Source organism: Cupressus sempervirens, chromosome 6 (assembly GCF_028749045.1).
Source record: "Cupressus sempervirens isolate cs-2001-9-10 chromosome 6, ASM2874904v1, whole genome shotgun sequence".
Classification (NCBI taxonomy): Eukaryota; Viridiplantae; Streptophyta; class Pinopsida; order Cupressales; family Cupressaceae; genus Cupressus; species Cupressus sempervirens.
The window spans coordinates 680190116-680206492 of NC_143123.1; the positions used below are offsets into that span (position 1 = coordinate 680190116).

The window sequence follows — 16377 nt, forward strand, 5'->3', positions numbered from 1 at the left end:
CATTTAGGAGGGTTTGGAGAAAAGGATCTATTAATATGGGTGAGGGATCATTTTTTGCGTACCTTGACCATTAATCACCTTTCCATTTATCAAGTTTCTTGTGGTCCACAAGGTAAAATAAGTGAGTTCAGCCCTAACCATGTGCACATTAGAGATATGGAGATGAGTGATGTCACTGGTACAAGTGTGGTGGATCATGCATCATGATTCTTCTGTTCCTCTTTTTTCTCCTAATAATGATGTTTCTATGGCTGATGTTCACATCCTTCCATCAAGGGTCAATAATGTTTGCGGAGAGAGGTCATTTGAACATTAGTGTTCTTAGCCTAGTGCTGTGCTTTGTCCTCTATTACCTACTGCTTCAGTTTTGAGTTCTACTTTTGATCAAGTTGATCATAATGTTTAAGGTCTTGCTTTGTGGGATAAGTACTTAGCAAGTTTTCCAGACTTGTTTGTCGTCAAATCTGTAAATTTGTAACATATACTTGAGGGGATTTCTCTCCTCTTCGATGATAGTTTTAGCTCAATTGTTGATGCACTATCTTTGGACATTAACACTTATGAGACTCCTCACTCACCCACTTTGTCACTTTCTTGGTTGAGTTTAATCATGATTATGTGCATTGTTTGTGCTTGGAGACTCCTAATTAGCTTTCAAAGAATTTATTTGGAGACTGACTTCCTCCTCATTTCAACTGGGCAAGGAGATGCTTCCTCAACATTCAGTGGACTTGTTTCTTCTTAAGAGGATATGTGTTGCTTCTAGGCATTGGATCATCTTTAGTATGCATGTGTTCTTCATCAACAATAGAGCTTTTGTAATGGATCGGCAGGGGAGCGGACAGAGGGGGTCCCATGGGGAGAAGTTTTATTATATATACATGATGTTTGTAGTTCTTTGGGTTATGATCGAGTCCTTCCTGCATCATCCTTTATTTATTTTCCATCTTTTGAAAAGGAGTTTTCCCCCATGTGGTTTTCTCCTTTTCTCCAATAGTGTGAGAGTTCATTGCATTTCCATTGTACATGGGTACCTAAAATGGTTGTGTAGCTGAGACCCATATAGCATCTTGCTTTCATATTGCATAATAATCTTCTCCCTAAGTTGCATATTAATCTTCTCCCTGATCATATTGCATAATAATGAGTTTTTACCATTCACTTGAAAATTTACTATATCATTATCATATTATCATCATTGGTGCATTCAGTTTTTAGTTGGTTGATTCTTAGCTATTTAGCTGCTCTCCCTCCTTGCCTCTATAAGTAAACGGTTACGTACATTACTATTTCCATCTCAAGTATTAATTTTCATCTTCCTCATGAAATAGTTCAGTGATTCTCTCTCGTGCAAAGTTTATATTGCAGATTGTGCTCCTGGGAGGTTGATTTCCCAAACAGATTTCAAATCTGTGGTACAAGTGCCGTCCAAAGCCTCAAATTTAATTCCACTTGTACAGCCTTCCAGGCAATCTATGAGCAGCATGCAAGTTTCAAACAGTAGGCAACTTCATTGAAAAGTATATCCACATCTCTAAGGTGACCATGGTGAAAAGAGTGGAAAACTAAGCATGAATTTGCAATTGGTTGTAACTGAGTTAGATCAATTGCTTCCAAATAATGTTACTATGAAGGCTATTGTGCAAGAATGGATCCCGCCAATAAATCATAAGGGTATCTCCTTGAACTGCACATCCTTCTATCAGCACAAATCTTTGATAAGCAAATCTCCATCACTAAAACAAAAAAGTCAACCAATAGCACCATGAATGATGAGGGAAATCAAACATAAAAAAAAATACAAGCAAGGAAAACAAGAGAAGAATAGGAGGATAAGAAAAACAAGGAGAACCAAAAATGTAAGATCCAAAGAAACTAACAGAAAGGAATTTAATGGCAGAAAAAATGAAGGATAAAAGAAAAAACAATACTACACAAAACAAAAAGGACTTAATAATGAAATACACTTATATGAAATCCAAAGAATATGACAAAGAGGAATCCCAGACAGAAAAGGAAAATGAAGTTGAGAATCTAGATGAACCTTACAAGTAGAACCTTGGACTAAACAAAAGGGGAGTGAAGGCATGCCCAATAAAATCCATTAAGGGTCAAAAAAGGAGGATGTTAATGGAAATAAGTATTAATTCCTTGGAACTTTGACAAGACAAGCGTTCTGATTTTCAGATCAGTCTGATTTGGATGCATGAGTTCCCCTAAGTATTGGTCACTAGAACATATTGTCCCCTCTAGACAGATTGGCATTTTCATTGTGGCTTTTATAAGCCTTCTTATTTACTAATGTGGTTAGTTACTAACCATTAGTAACTCTTGGAATGGGCACCAATCTTGAGGAAACAATTATGTTGTTACATAGGCCAACCTAGAGAGGGACATGTCCATTCAATGGACAAGTCCTTTAAGTTAGGTATAAGGGAGGGCTAGATTGCAGATTAGAAGACACACCAAAATCTATAAGTCTGCTCTTCTAGCAATCTGCCCAAATAGAGTCATATATAGAAATGTAAACACTTGTAGAAGATCCATGACTTTAATATGGTATCAGAGCCCAACTACAAATGTGAGAAAATTAGTATGTTAAGGAGCAATGAGAAAACAAAGAATTATGAGGATTTATTTGAGATTACATATGGAACATGTGTGGTATAGAACAAAGCTTCAAATACACATTCCAGAGAATCTGATCAGAATAGTTATTGTCGAGGAACATCACGAGATCTACTATCAATGCCAAATCAGACCATTCAAGATGCAATGTAATGATTGGCTTATGCAATGCAAATTCTTGGCTAGTGGGATCATACATTGTGGAGGCTCGAGTCAAAGGAGTTCTGAGTGCAAGAACTCGAGACTGCATGTCCTGTAAAGCTTTTCCACATGCTTCAAATATATGATTTGATAGTTTTTCATAATGCAGGACTTTGGAAAAGCATCAAAAAGATGCATGCAATCAGAATAAGAGCATAATGATTTTTTTAGAAGACCTTCAAAACTTTGATCAAATTTACTTAGAAAGAAGTACTTTGAAGCGATCTTATGCTGGTTTCCCAACGGCTATCGAGGTCAGGTTGGAGTGTGATACAGAATATGCATGGCCATGTTTCGAACTCAAGCATCGACCCTTTGAGAACTTACAATATAATGATCTCTCTTTCAATGGTGATTAGAATCTACCCAATCCTCTAACAGGTCAAATTCAAGAAGAGTAACTTTTCACCTACAAGTGATATGTGAAGTAGAGATAATGAAATAAGAGGAATGTGATTTTCTATAACGTATAAACAACAAAACTAAGACTGGGACATGATCGGAAGAAGAGTAACAATTCAAACTAGTTTTCAATTGATAGAATTTTTTTTCCAGTTTCTAGATAATTTTTAAGGAAGACCAACATTGCACGTTCTAAATTTTCAGTCCACTTCCATTCGGAGAATAGAAATTTTCAACTTAAAGTTGAACTTCTTTTTTTGATGAATGAAGCAACCAACATTGAGTGGTAGAGACAAGATCCAAAGACGATTTTCTTGTGGAACGACCAACGTGTGTGAATTTTATCCCAGTGTTCTATTTATCCGAAGGGTATTAAGAACACGATGGATATAAAAAATAGGGATTGAATTCTATAATTAGCGAGAAGAGACAATAAAACTCCATCGACAGTAATGACAACCTCAGGAGCCAAAATATTATTCACGCATGCGATACAAAGAATAGTGATTGTAGATTATTGGAGGGAACTAGACATGATTAATATCACGCACATGTAAGATCCAAATCCTACATAGAAGAGGTGTTGCGAATTTTAAGACTGATAGCTCCAGTGATAACTTATATTACAAGATTTGTAATATGATGTGTTTTCAGGGATCATTTGTATAATGATATATCATGCTTGAAATTCAGATAGGTATAGAGTGTATATCTATGCTTAATCATCTCTATTGATGTTGCTAGATATGTCTCTATCACTTATCAAGTTAAGAGGGAGTGTTAATTCCTTGTAACTTTGACAAGACAAGTGTTGTGATTTTCAGATCAGTCTAAACTGGATGCATGAGTTCCCCTAAGTATTGGTCACTAGAACATATTGTCCCCTCTAGACAGATCGGCATTTTCCTTGTGGCTTTTATAAGCCTTCTTATTTACTAATGTGGTTAGTTAGTTATTAACCATTAGTAACTCTTGGAATGGGCACCAATCTTGAGGAAACAATTATGTTGTTAAATAGGCCAACCTAGAGAGGGACATGTCTAGTTAATGGACATGCCCCTTGGGTTAGGTATAAAGGAGGGCTAGATTGCAGATTAGAAGACACCGAAATCTATAAGTCTGCTCTTCTAGCAATCTGCCCAAATAGAATCATATATAGAAATGTAAACATTTGCAGAAGATCCACGACTTTAACAATAAGTCAAAGAATGACAAATTTTTTCTAGCATTCTTATTAAAACCATTTACAAGAATATATCTAAGCTTATGCCTAACAAGTTGAAAAAAAAACAAAAGGGGAAATTTTTGAGAACTCGTCAAATCTAGTTGCTATTGCTATCTTCCATGATATTATTCACTCAATCTACACATATAGAAGTAAAGGTTTTCTTTCACAGACTCAATGGCTTTGTGGATTATGTTGATGGCAGATATCGTTATTCTTACTTGGCCTATTGTTCCTCGATTTCAATTGCATCCTTGGACCCTACTGGTCGTGCTAGGTGCTAGTATACTCAGGCTTCTAGTCTCCTCAACTCTGTGGGTATCGATATTAACTGCCTTCCTTCCTTTTAGTATTCCCTAGATGCTCCAACTCATATCCTACCCCTCAGTCGGAGTTGAATGAGATTACCAAGATGGACATCAATAGGAGGTATAATCATGTGACTACCTACCAAGGACCCTCCGCCCTTGTATGGCCTTCTATGTGGACCACTATATTCACATTCAGGATGGCATTATTGTCCGACCTTACTACTCTTCCCGGCATTGGCCCCAGCCTTACATACCCAATTAGGCTCTTTCAAATTTCACTCTCATCGGCTCCGTATCCAGACAGATCACCAGACCAACAAAGATGAGCAGGTTTTTCAGTGTTCTAACATGAGTTTGCCTGAGACTGAGATCCATTTTCTATTCTATTGTTGGACCTCCTACGAGATTTAAGGAGATTCTATTGTTTATTCAGAAAGTGCAGGTCCTTGTCCTCCTTCTTCAGGTATGTCAATCAACAATGTCTTGCACTCTTATCTCCAGGAGGCTTTTTGTCTTCGGGATCTCAATCTACAAGAGTTATCCCCCTTCTGGATCTACCTTCTCTCATTAGCTTATCACTTCCTTCTTCACCCTGGTTACCTTTCCTAGAGGAACCAAGTGGTCTGGGAGCTTGTCCACTATTACTCACATCAAATTGGTGAGACCGCACAAAGATCACACCCGCATGCACCATTAGTGACAGCAGCCCTCCTCTCTTTGGCGACAAGTTTGTACTTCTCCGCACATAGACAGTTATCCTTCGATTTTGAGCTACTTTTCACCAACTATGAACCGCTAGTTGTTTCGTGGTCTCTCTTTTGTGGTGTTGTTTCCCTTTCTTTGCTTCTTCCTTTGTTGGTTTCGTTTTCTTAGACACCATTTGGTGGTCCTGTTGCCTTCTGATCTTTGTTTCTACTTTGAGTCCCTTAGACTTGTTTGCGGTCTCTTGTTGGATATTAATAATTTCTTTTATCTCAAGTACAAAATGACATGTCCCAAAAATTTCTTAACAAGATCCTTTCAAATATTCAATTTCTTTTATGGTTGGAAAGAGTGAATAACAATTTTATTTTGTCTTTATGTTGTCAATTAATGGAATCCCAAGGGTATCTCTAAAATTTGACATCTTTGAAGACAAGATCGTATATGTTTCCCCCATATAGCCAATAAGGTTTCAAAGATTGTATATGTTTCCCTCATGTAGCCAATAAGGTTATGCACTTACTCTCCAAAAGTTCAAATAGGCTTTCTTTCAATTCACAATAACAAATTGAACAAGAATTTGCTTATCATACTCTTCAAAGATTTGACTTTGTCCACATGCAAAAGAAGTACTTAATGGAATATTTTTTGAAGAACACACGAATATATTAAGAGGGGGGTGAATCAATATATTAACAACTTTTACCTTTTTAAACTTTTATCCACACAATTAACTTCAAATGCTAAAATGAATAGTTGTGCACATGAACACAATAACACAAAGATTTATGTGAAAACCCAATGTGGGAGAAAACCACGGCAAATAAATGCTTTTATATAAACTTAAACTTTTACAATATTTTGTAGGCTCCAACTACGAGAGGCTACATACGACCTCTATGTTTATGAACACCGACTCACTAGAAGCTCTGACTCCCACACTTCGCAAGCTCTGACTTATAGGAAGCTCCAACTCCCTCTACTATCTTCGTGAGCACCAACCCACTGCATACAAACTTCTATACCACCTTGACAATGTTGCTTACACAACTACATGATGGATGCAATCTTTTCTTCAATCTATCTGAAGTCAGTCTTTCGTTTATAAATGTATATATAACATATGTTGTGAAGTTTTCACATCATCGGCCCAAATTTTGGGGACCTCCTTTTTTTCCAATCGCCTTGGCAATAATTATTTGAAGTTATCCAAAAAAAATCGATTTTATAAAATTTTACACCTTGGACACCTTCGGGCCCAAGGTGCAAGTCTGCTGGCTTGGTGGAGAGTGTAGAGTTGAGTATAAGAAGGCTTCCCCCTTCCTTCATTTCTCATTCCACAAGCAGGTCTCTTCCATTCCTTGGCGATTTTGAGGCAGCCTTCTTCCATTTTGGCGATTTTTCTTTCCAAAGGGAAAGCAATTTCAAACTTAGCGATTTTTGAAGGACAGATTTCTGTGCTTGGAGCAAACTTCCAGGCCTTAGCGAATTGTTTCTAGGGCGGAATTTTCCGTGTTTGGTGATTTTAGAAGGCAGATTTTCATTTTTGAGGTCTGATTTTTTTTCTTCCATAGAGAGCTGCAATTTTTGCCTTAGCCGAACTTTGTGGAGCCGAAATTTGTGGAGGTTTGAGTTTCTTGAGGAGTTTGTAATGGGCACCCCTGGATGTCCCAAAAAACTAAACCAAATTGCTGACAGGAATTATGTCAAACAGTTTGCATTCAACTTCTTAAAACCCCTTATAACTCCGGAAATCAAACGTTTATTTGTTTGTTGTGTTTCATGCATGGAATTGGTATCATACAACATAAACAAGAAAGAAACTACAATAATATGCAAAGTGGAAATGAACGGCTGCTAATAAAATGTTATTTTCAGAATTCATAAAACCAAATACATGGCAGATTTATCAACTCACTAATTACTTCAGCAATATTGTCATAATACTCCAGCCCATGATTACGAACTTGCTGCTACAATACTTTGTCCTCCAATCAGTCCACTACCTTCATAATACCATTCCCTCCAAGCGGCATAAGCGTCGGACAAGTAGTGAAGAAGATATGAGCAAAATATCAAATCTGCCTGTAGCCGAAAATGCAACTAAACTGCCTAATAATGAAGCCAATAAGAAAGAATTCCAAAGGCCAAACCCCAAGGGAATGACGTCTAGAATGTTACAAGAGAGGATAGACGTCCTCAAATGCCAAAAACAAAGCTGCAACTCACACACCAATTTCTTCTCATATTCAACCTGTCTAATGAAGACACAAATGCTTCCTTTTATTCTATTTCCAAGGGTCCGCTCAACTCATATGGGCAATGTGGGATAAAAGATGTGTAATATATAAAACATATATTAAAATACCCCTTACGTCTCCCTTGGGTACACATCACCATAAAATAAATATTAAAGTGACACTTTAATAGTTTACAATTAAATTAGACGTTACTTTAACAAAACTTCAGGCATTAAAATGTATTAGCAATCGGACTCTGAATAATGCAAGTGATAGCTCATCGGAAAGCTCTCACCGAGGAGTATCGAATCCAATCACCAAAATTGACCTGCACAGTGTCCTGCCGACTTACTAAAAAATAGTAAGTATGCCTGAAACTGAGTAAATCGACTTCGTTTGGGCCCAAACTGGAAATGACTAGGCCAAAACACTCCAGGATCCCATTAAACCCTTCGTTAGCCCTCGGGACCATGTAGAACAAGGCTAACGCACACACACTTGGTCAACTACTAAAAGAACATGAAGGCCAAAAGATGGGATCATTACAGAGTTGCAATCAAGGTAAACTTTATGCAACCTCCCTCGAAAAAGAGATAAAAATATTGGTGAACCTTACATTATTTTGAAAAATAAAAATAATTTCTATTATTAATTGGCGAATCTTTAACTATTTAAATATTTTTTATAACTATATTTAATAAAAATGTGGCGATTTTAAATATTTTTTAGAACTAAATTATTAGCCAAAATTTCCTAAAATTAGCCTATTAGTGAATATTAGCCACTAAAAAATGCCCTGGCTGTGATTTTGCATCAGATCTAGGCAGTATTATTTGGCAAAGGAAATATGTGATTAAAGTTTGATTTTGGGCACATGCATGGGCAATTTCAAGAGAACAGAATTCTGATTTCTTCAACTAGGGCATCATTATTTGCGAAGGGTTTGAAATTCTTAGGTTTGATCCAAACTTCAAAGAAGACCCGGCTATTGGTAAAGGTGACGTCAATTCATTCTAGAGCTGAAAGGTGGTCCTTAAGAGGATTTCGCTCCTTGTTCTTGTCTAGTTTTGTTTCTCTTGGTTTTTCTTGCATTCATCATCCACCACTTCATCATCCCATCTATAGGTTGAAGATTGGAGAGATAAGTGTAGAATCCATGATAGGACATTTGGCGAGGCAGAAATAAGCTAGACCACCCTAGGTTGAAGTTCCGAGATATAAGTGTAGTCCATCCTAAGGCAAAGAAGGGGCAGAAATAAGTGGTAGTCCCACCCCTAAGTTGAAGATTGGAGATTGATAAGTGTAGTGATAGGACTAGGCGAGGCGGAAATAAGTTAGAACCCATCAATAGAAAGAAGATTAGAGATTGATAAGGGTAGTCCATATCACTTAGAACGAAGGGGCAGAAATAAGTGTTTAGGATGGTAGATGTTAGTGCAAGCAAAAACCCTAAGGGAACAAATACTAAGAAAGACAAAGAGGATATGATGCCCAAAACCACCTTCTTCTCAAAATGAGGCAAATAACCAATACCAATATCTGTACAATAAATATGATACAGGTAAAAGACTGACTAAAGGAAGGACAATCCCCCATGGCGAAGAAGATTTACAAAAGCAGGATTGGCTACACAAAGGCAGGAAGGGAGTCACCAGATCATCCAAGCTTACCGTGTCACACTTCAAATCCAAGTATAGCGACCTCATTGTGATGCTCAACTAAGTCATGGGCATCCCACAAGGTATGCAATTCGAGAATTGGATGTTTTACTTTGATGAAATTATAAATAGAAAGGGCAAATTCGGTTGGGCTAGACTTATAAGTGAAAATCTAGAATTACAACTTAGGGCAGTGCAAATTGCAAGCCGGCAAAGGGTGAAGTGCGAGCTTTGGTGAAGAATGAAATCAGGTGAAGGGTGAATTTGATTGAAGATTGAGATTCAAGAAGCCTTGCAATTTCAAGAAAGAGCGGATTAGAACAAGAGATTTGAAAATATTTGAGGCTAGGCAAGGCTTCACTATTCGTGCAAGCTAGCTTGGTTGGATTCGAATGGGAAGGTTGGAGGACCAGGAAGGTTAAGGAAGGCAAGGATAATTGGGAAGGTTAAGTTCGATTTCAAGATAGTGGCCAAGAGCAAGGCTCTCAAGTTGCAAAGAAGTTCACATCTAGGGAAGCCATCGAGGCCAAGGCAAGACTACCCCAAGTGCATGAAGACCTCATCCTTTCAGGGTCAAGACATCAAGTACAAACAAGTTCGAGTGATGATGAGAAAGTTTCTAAGGACAAGTTCAAGCATCCAAGGCTTCGCCTTATCTTAAAGATTGGAGAAATTTATAAGATAAGGTTGATGAGGTGGCACTTTCATGTGCATGCAATCAAATCATGCCAAGTGTCCTATGTTCTCATTGGTTGACAAATTATTGTAATTTTCTCATTGGCCCACAAAGTTGGTGCCCTCATGTAATTGGTTGAATAATGGTAACCCTAATTAGGGTTTGAAAGATATAATCTTGGCCCTTGATTTTGCATCTTAATCTCGGCCATTTATTGTAATTTGGAGCCTCTATATAAGGCCATTTTGCTCTCATTTGCAAGAGTTATGTTGAAGAATTGTTGCCAAAATACTATCAAAATTGTTCTCTATTCATTGTTGTGGCTTGCATGGTGGATATACTTGATCATTTGGTGTATTGCATGGTTCTTCTCATCTCTCAAATTAAAAGTAGGATTTTATTTCATGTTGTTAGAGTAGAAGTAGATGGCTAATTGTATGGTGATGTTAGTGAATGTTTGATAGGGACCTATATACTAGGCCACTAGCATCCTAGCGTCTTGTTAGGAAGCCTTGTGTGGTAATCTAGTCCAATCGCTCCTAAGTTCTACTCACATATCATCTTTCCGCTTGTACTTTAAGTTGGGTTGGAAGATAGGTGTCAGTGTGAAAATCCTAAGAGTATCCCTTAGAATCATCGCACCAATGGAGGTAGCGCTGCTGGCAAGCTTTCATTTGGTTAAATCCCCGTCCATTTCCTAATTTCTCCATCCATAGGAGTATTAGTAGAGCAATAAACATTTAGTGGTAGGAGTAGGTGGAAGTGAAAGTGATCAAGGAGAAAAGAACAAGTCAAGCAAGCAAAGTACCACCAAGTTATCTTCGAATGAATAATGTAAGCCCGCCTACATGATCACTAGAAAATCACATCGATATACTGAGTTAGTATCCACAGGTGTAAGGAACATTGGAGTTCATGCTCATGACTTCATGAGTATTAACTTTTCAAGAGAGTAATTTTGTGTTTAATACTACGTATCAAGTGTTCAATTGCTAATATGTTATGTAGTGGTACAAAAACTGACATCAACATGTAGTCCACTTCTTTATATATATCACTTTTTTTCTTTAATTCTGATATACTATATAAATCAAATATAAAATCAAATTTTTATACCATAAATGTCTATTCTACTCTTCCTTATTGTCCACCGCTTACTTCACCCACATTTAATTCTTCATGTTACTCTTCTTCATCTGCCTTTTGCTTTTTGTAAATGATGCATCTTATTGATATCTTCATATTTATGTGATTTTTCAATCAAAGTGCCTTTTCACAGCTATAATTTTTAATTTCTAATGGCACAGTTTCATATTATAGTAATTAGTATTTTAATTTATTTCAAGTCTATTACTGTGTGAGACTTATTAAAAATAAGTCCTGCTTTTCTATAATTAATCTACTGACCATGCCAGAGTCTGAATTACCAAATACTCTTGACCTACATCAGATACTTTGTTGATTTTCTGTTTTCACGTTTTGTATTTGATTTCCATCTTTTGAGAACTAACATTTGATTCAAAGAATTTCTGTAGGTATGTCTTTTGCTAGATCTTGTGCCGTCAATCCAAGGTGTTGATTTTTCTTTAGCCGCTTACAAATTGCACCAATAAAACATGGCAGATGATGCTTCAATATTTATCGAACCCTTTGCCATTATTATACATGTAACATATCCAACTGGAACCCTCTCTATATTTCCGTCAAATCTGAATGGCACACTTTTAATTGTTTTTGTATTTGCTATGTATCTCCATCACATCTAATATTGTTTGTATTTTATGTGATGTTTTTCTTTTCTTTTTTTTGGTCTGGATGTTGTCCCCTCTCGTAGTATTGTTTTACATCAGCTTCAATCATTTCTTACAAATGTTTCTTTGTTTGGTTATCGCTGCTGGAAACATGTTATCACTGCATATATCATGAGTGTATACAGACTTGGAAATTTGTTTTGTATCTACAGACATTCTTGACATAGCTGATCACTGCTTATTTCAAACTATATCATTTCATTGCAATCTATGGTCATATTATTTGTTGTTCTCGAACCTCCCCAATTTTATGGGCTTTTTATATTAACAAATATGATCGCAGCCTATCTACAAGATGGTTTTGGTGTTCAGAGATGATAATTTTGTTCTTTCAATGATACAATCACTGCCTTAGTTGACGTCGAAGCTCAAACATAGTGTCACTTCTAATGTCATTTTATTTTCCTATTCAGTCTTTCCCTTCATATCCATGTGTCCATAAAAGTCGCTTTATATTTGTGTGGAATGTCATTTTTCAGATTTCTCTCGCTTCATAACTTATTTATCATTGTCATTATGCTCGTTCATTTTTGCATGGTCTTCAAAATTAATAATCACTGTTATTATAACCACTGCCTCATTTGTTTATGAGATTGCGCGAGTTTAAGATTGTCTGTATACTCAACAATATATGCCTCGTCTCTATGTGCCTCGCCTTTATTCTCTTCATCATTGTTGTATTTTATAACCCGCTGCATTATATTTGTTCAAATCACTGACTTGGCATGGATTTATTCCGGTCATTAAAGTGTCTTACATCCACTGCATGCTGTCTTGGATTTTGATTTAAATGTATATGCTATTCACAAATTGCTCAATGTATGAACTCTATCTTGTCTAAATGTATGATGAGTAATTTGACTCTTGATTATATCTCTGTTTAAATACTTCCTTTTAATTGGCAATATTTGATCTCCTGATTATTCTCCTTTATTTACTCTTTGAACTTGTTGCCGTATTGCTTCATATACACTTATAATATGGCATTCTTCATAGCTATATCACTGTGCATATGTTCACTACTATTTCTGAATATTAAATCTTTTGTGTCTTCTAAAACAATCATAACCAGATAGACATTAACACTTTCAAACCACAAGTACTTCTATGTCCTGGTATGTGTCAGAGAACTATCTTGACATCTATGACAATTTCCTTAGGTACCTTTGACATCAATGACAACATTTTTATCACTTTTTTCGTCAAATACTCTAAGCTTCTTGTTAAAGTTACTGCCCAGAAATAGAGATAAACAACAATAAGGAATAGTCCAAAGAGATACAAGAGATACACAAGATTACACTAGGAAAACCCTTCCAAAATGAAGGGAAATGTCATGTCCCCTTCTCAATTTTAGTTCTGAGCAACAGAATTAATCTATCTCCACATCTGGATAGGTTAATATCGACTTCAGGCAGGATGCAATCCAGTCACAAAAAAAAAAGGGAATTTAATTTATTATATTCTAGGACTTTATTAAGATGCGGAGTTAAGTCACTTTAATGTTTTAAAGTTATTTACTTAATACATAGCTTTAAGTGACTACAGGACGAAAATGACTCTTAATCCCACATTCTTTGCACGTGGTAGTTTTCTCCCATTCCGAGATTATAAATGGACGAGTTAGCATTGGGATTAAGACACACGGAGAATTAATGAACTAAGCAGTTTTACATTTCTGGTTGCTTGAATGTGACTGGACGCTTTGAGGACGAAAACCCTTGAAGCAAATAAGGGATGTTGGACGTAGCCCCAATTTCTCTTGAACTCACTTAATTTGTGGATAGCTTAAGGGAGGTTTATTGTGGTAAATAATTCTCAGGCCCTAAATCTGCATGTTTCTGGAGCTAACGTGATAACAGGAATTCTCAGTTTTCAACGTGCCACGAGGTTAACAGTCGGGTGCCAAAATGGAGACATTTTCAGCGGTTTATGGGTGTCTGCGGGTTCAGTATCTACTCAAGGGCACGCTCAGCAAGCAAGTGTAGCGTTCTGCTTCAGATTCAGACTTCCCAGCGGCACGGAACAACAGTAGTTTTTCGCAAGTAGAGATTTTGTGGAAATTGCGGGTTTGGAACACGCGAATGAAGGTGAATGAATGTCTGTGAAATGTTGGAAGGATACAGCACTGGAACCACACATCCGCATTAACTTCTTGGGTAAGGACCTTCTGCCATTATTCAAGGAAGAAAATCTGTAATGAAGAGTGCACATTGAGGAGTTCGATTAATACTGGAAGAGTCAGCTCAGTTTTCTGAAAACCAGCTCACGAAGACATCATTTCTTAGTTCACCGTGGCCAAAGGGATAGAGGCTCCTTTAGAATTATCGGGTCTGTATTTCAAGACGTTTTTGAGATTTTTCCTTGGCTTATTAACATGTTCTGAAAATATTGTTATTACTGGTATATCATTTAACGTGATGACATTGTAACTTGATTTCGGATTTATGTTGAGACCTCTATAAAATCTTTGGATGGGCTGTCACGTTGGTATTATTGTTTTAAATATATATATCAGACATCAAATTTTATAGTGCCTGAATGTTTCAGTATTGCACTCCACATAGTTCTTAAGTGGTAGGAACAGTTGACAGCTGTTTGTTGAAATGCTCTTGCAATATTCAGTTAACAGTACAGTGAACACAGCAACACCTGGGTTAGCAGAGACTTGTTTGACAGAATACCCACTGCAGTAATAATACTTTGGTAACAGCTTAGCACCTAGTTCATGTTTAGTTTCTCTCAGGGGTTCAGCTTAAGTTGATTGTATTGGGAAGTCAGTTGATTATGTGAAATCCTTACAGACTGGGTTAAAGTTAGTGAATAGCTGGACAAAGTCATTCGCCCACATATATAACAGTATTTGCAAATTTATCAAATTCTGGGAACAATATATCGCAGTTCACAAAGATTATATGTATATTTGATGTAGGGATTGGGTTAAGTTTTTTACAGGAAAAACCTAGCCACACAACAAATATCACTTTGTTCATAATAAAATATTTTGGTGTACAATGTTCTTCACTTGATGTAATATTTATAACAAATAGAGAGAAGGTCTCTTGAATTTCCCAAAACATGACTTTATTTTGAAATACACAACTCTTCTATTTACATGCCTCAACATGTCATATGACAAATTTCTTTATACTTAATATTACAATTGTTATCATAAATGTCATCTTCAGCTGAAGGTGACTATAACAATAATAACACCCATATTTCTTGAGATAAAGATCTCTATCGCAGCTACAATCTTCTGAACATATAGGCTCACAAAAAGTTTCTTTAAGTCTTCAAGAGTATTCAAAACGTCATGATATGTGATCCTATCATAGACTGATTTTTTTCTTTATCTTCTAGATAAGATTGTGTAAGAATTTTTAATATCAACATTTCAAATCACAGAATGAGTTGAAACGTTCACGTCAAAATATCTTAAACAATCTTATCTGGAAGATCAAATCAAAAGATTAAGTATGGCTTGTGGAAATCGGGTAGCATTAATGTATTGATTTGTCAAGCTAAGCATTGAAGAGAGCGTTTGTACAACAAAGGCCAAGGCACTCATGAAATAGAGGCCCCATCAGAATCAAGATATAACTATTAATAGTAAAAGATTATTTGTTATATAATTAAATTATAGTGGTGGCTAAAGGTAAAAACAATATCAAATGGAAAATAGAAATCCCTAGTCAATTTTCTATACAAAAATTAATTTTATTGAGACTAATCTATCCCATACTATTGAGCCCTTGTTTTTATGGGAAATGAGATGGAAAAACTCACCAAAGATTTTTTAAACAAAAACAATCCCAATAAAAATATTTATTATTTATTACATAAAATATTAGGAATAGACCAAGAATAGTATCATAGAGTTGGTTTTACACCTAAAGTCAAAACTGCTCGACTCACTTTGGGAAAATGATTTTAAAATGATGGTCAATAAAAGGAAAATTAAAAATGAAATTTAATAATTAAAAGTAAATTATGAGGCCAAGGAAACGAAATCTTGAAATTAAAAAGCAATATAAGCATTCTTTGAAACCTATACCTAACAATAATGGAGAAAGTAAGAAAACAGAAAGATTATATTGATAAATATATTATGAGGTAATTGGTAAGTACTTGCTTGATATTAACAGAGACCGAAAGGTCAATATATACAAAAGAATGAGACAATGTTTCCTTGGGAAACGATCGTAAAGAATAGAAACATTCTATTGTACAAAAAGCAAAAAACAAAAGCAAACTAAAGCTTAAGATATTTACAAGATAACCATTAACTAATAATAGACGACTTATCAATTATTGTAATACCCTCCCTTAATGGTTAATCTATCGAACACACCAAGCTGTCCTCTAAATTTGACAAACTTATCAAGACCAAGAGGCCTGGTGAGAATATTTGCAGTTTGATCTGTGGTAGGAATATACTGTAGATCTATAGTCCCGTCTTCAACCAGTTGTCGTATGTAAATGCAATGAACATCCACATGCTTGGTTTGTTCATGGAAGAC

General features: G+C 36.1%; 1 protein-coding gene across 4 annotated transcripts in view; it reads right to left on the bottom strand.

Moving 5' to 3' along the window:
• The window catches only part of LOC149554018 (transcription initiation factor TFIID subunit 1-like), a 154495-nt gene that overhangs the window by 68868 nt on the left and 69250 nt on the right, over positions 1–16377 (bottom strand). The window lies entirely within an intron of this gene.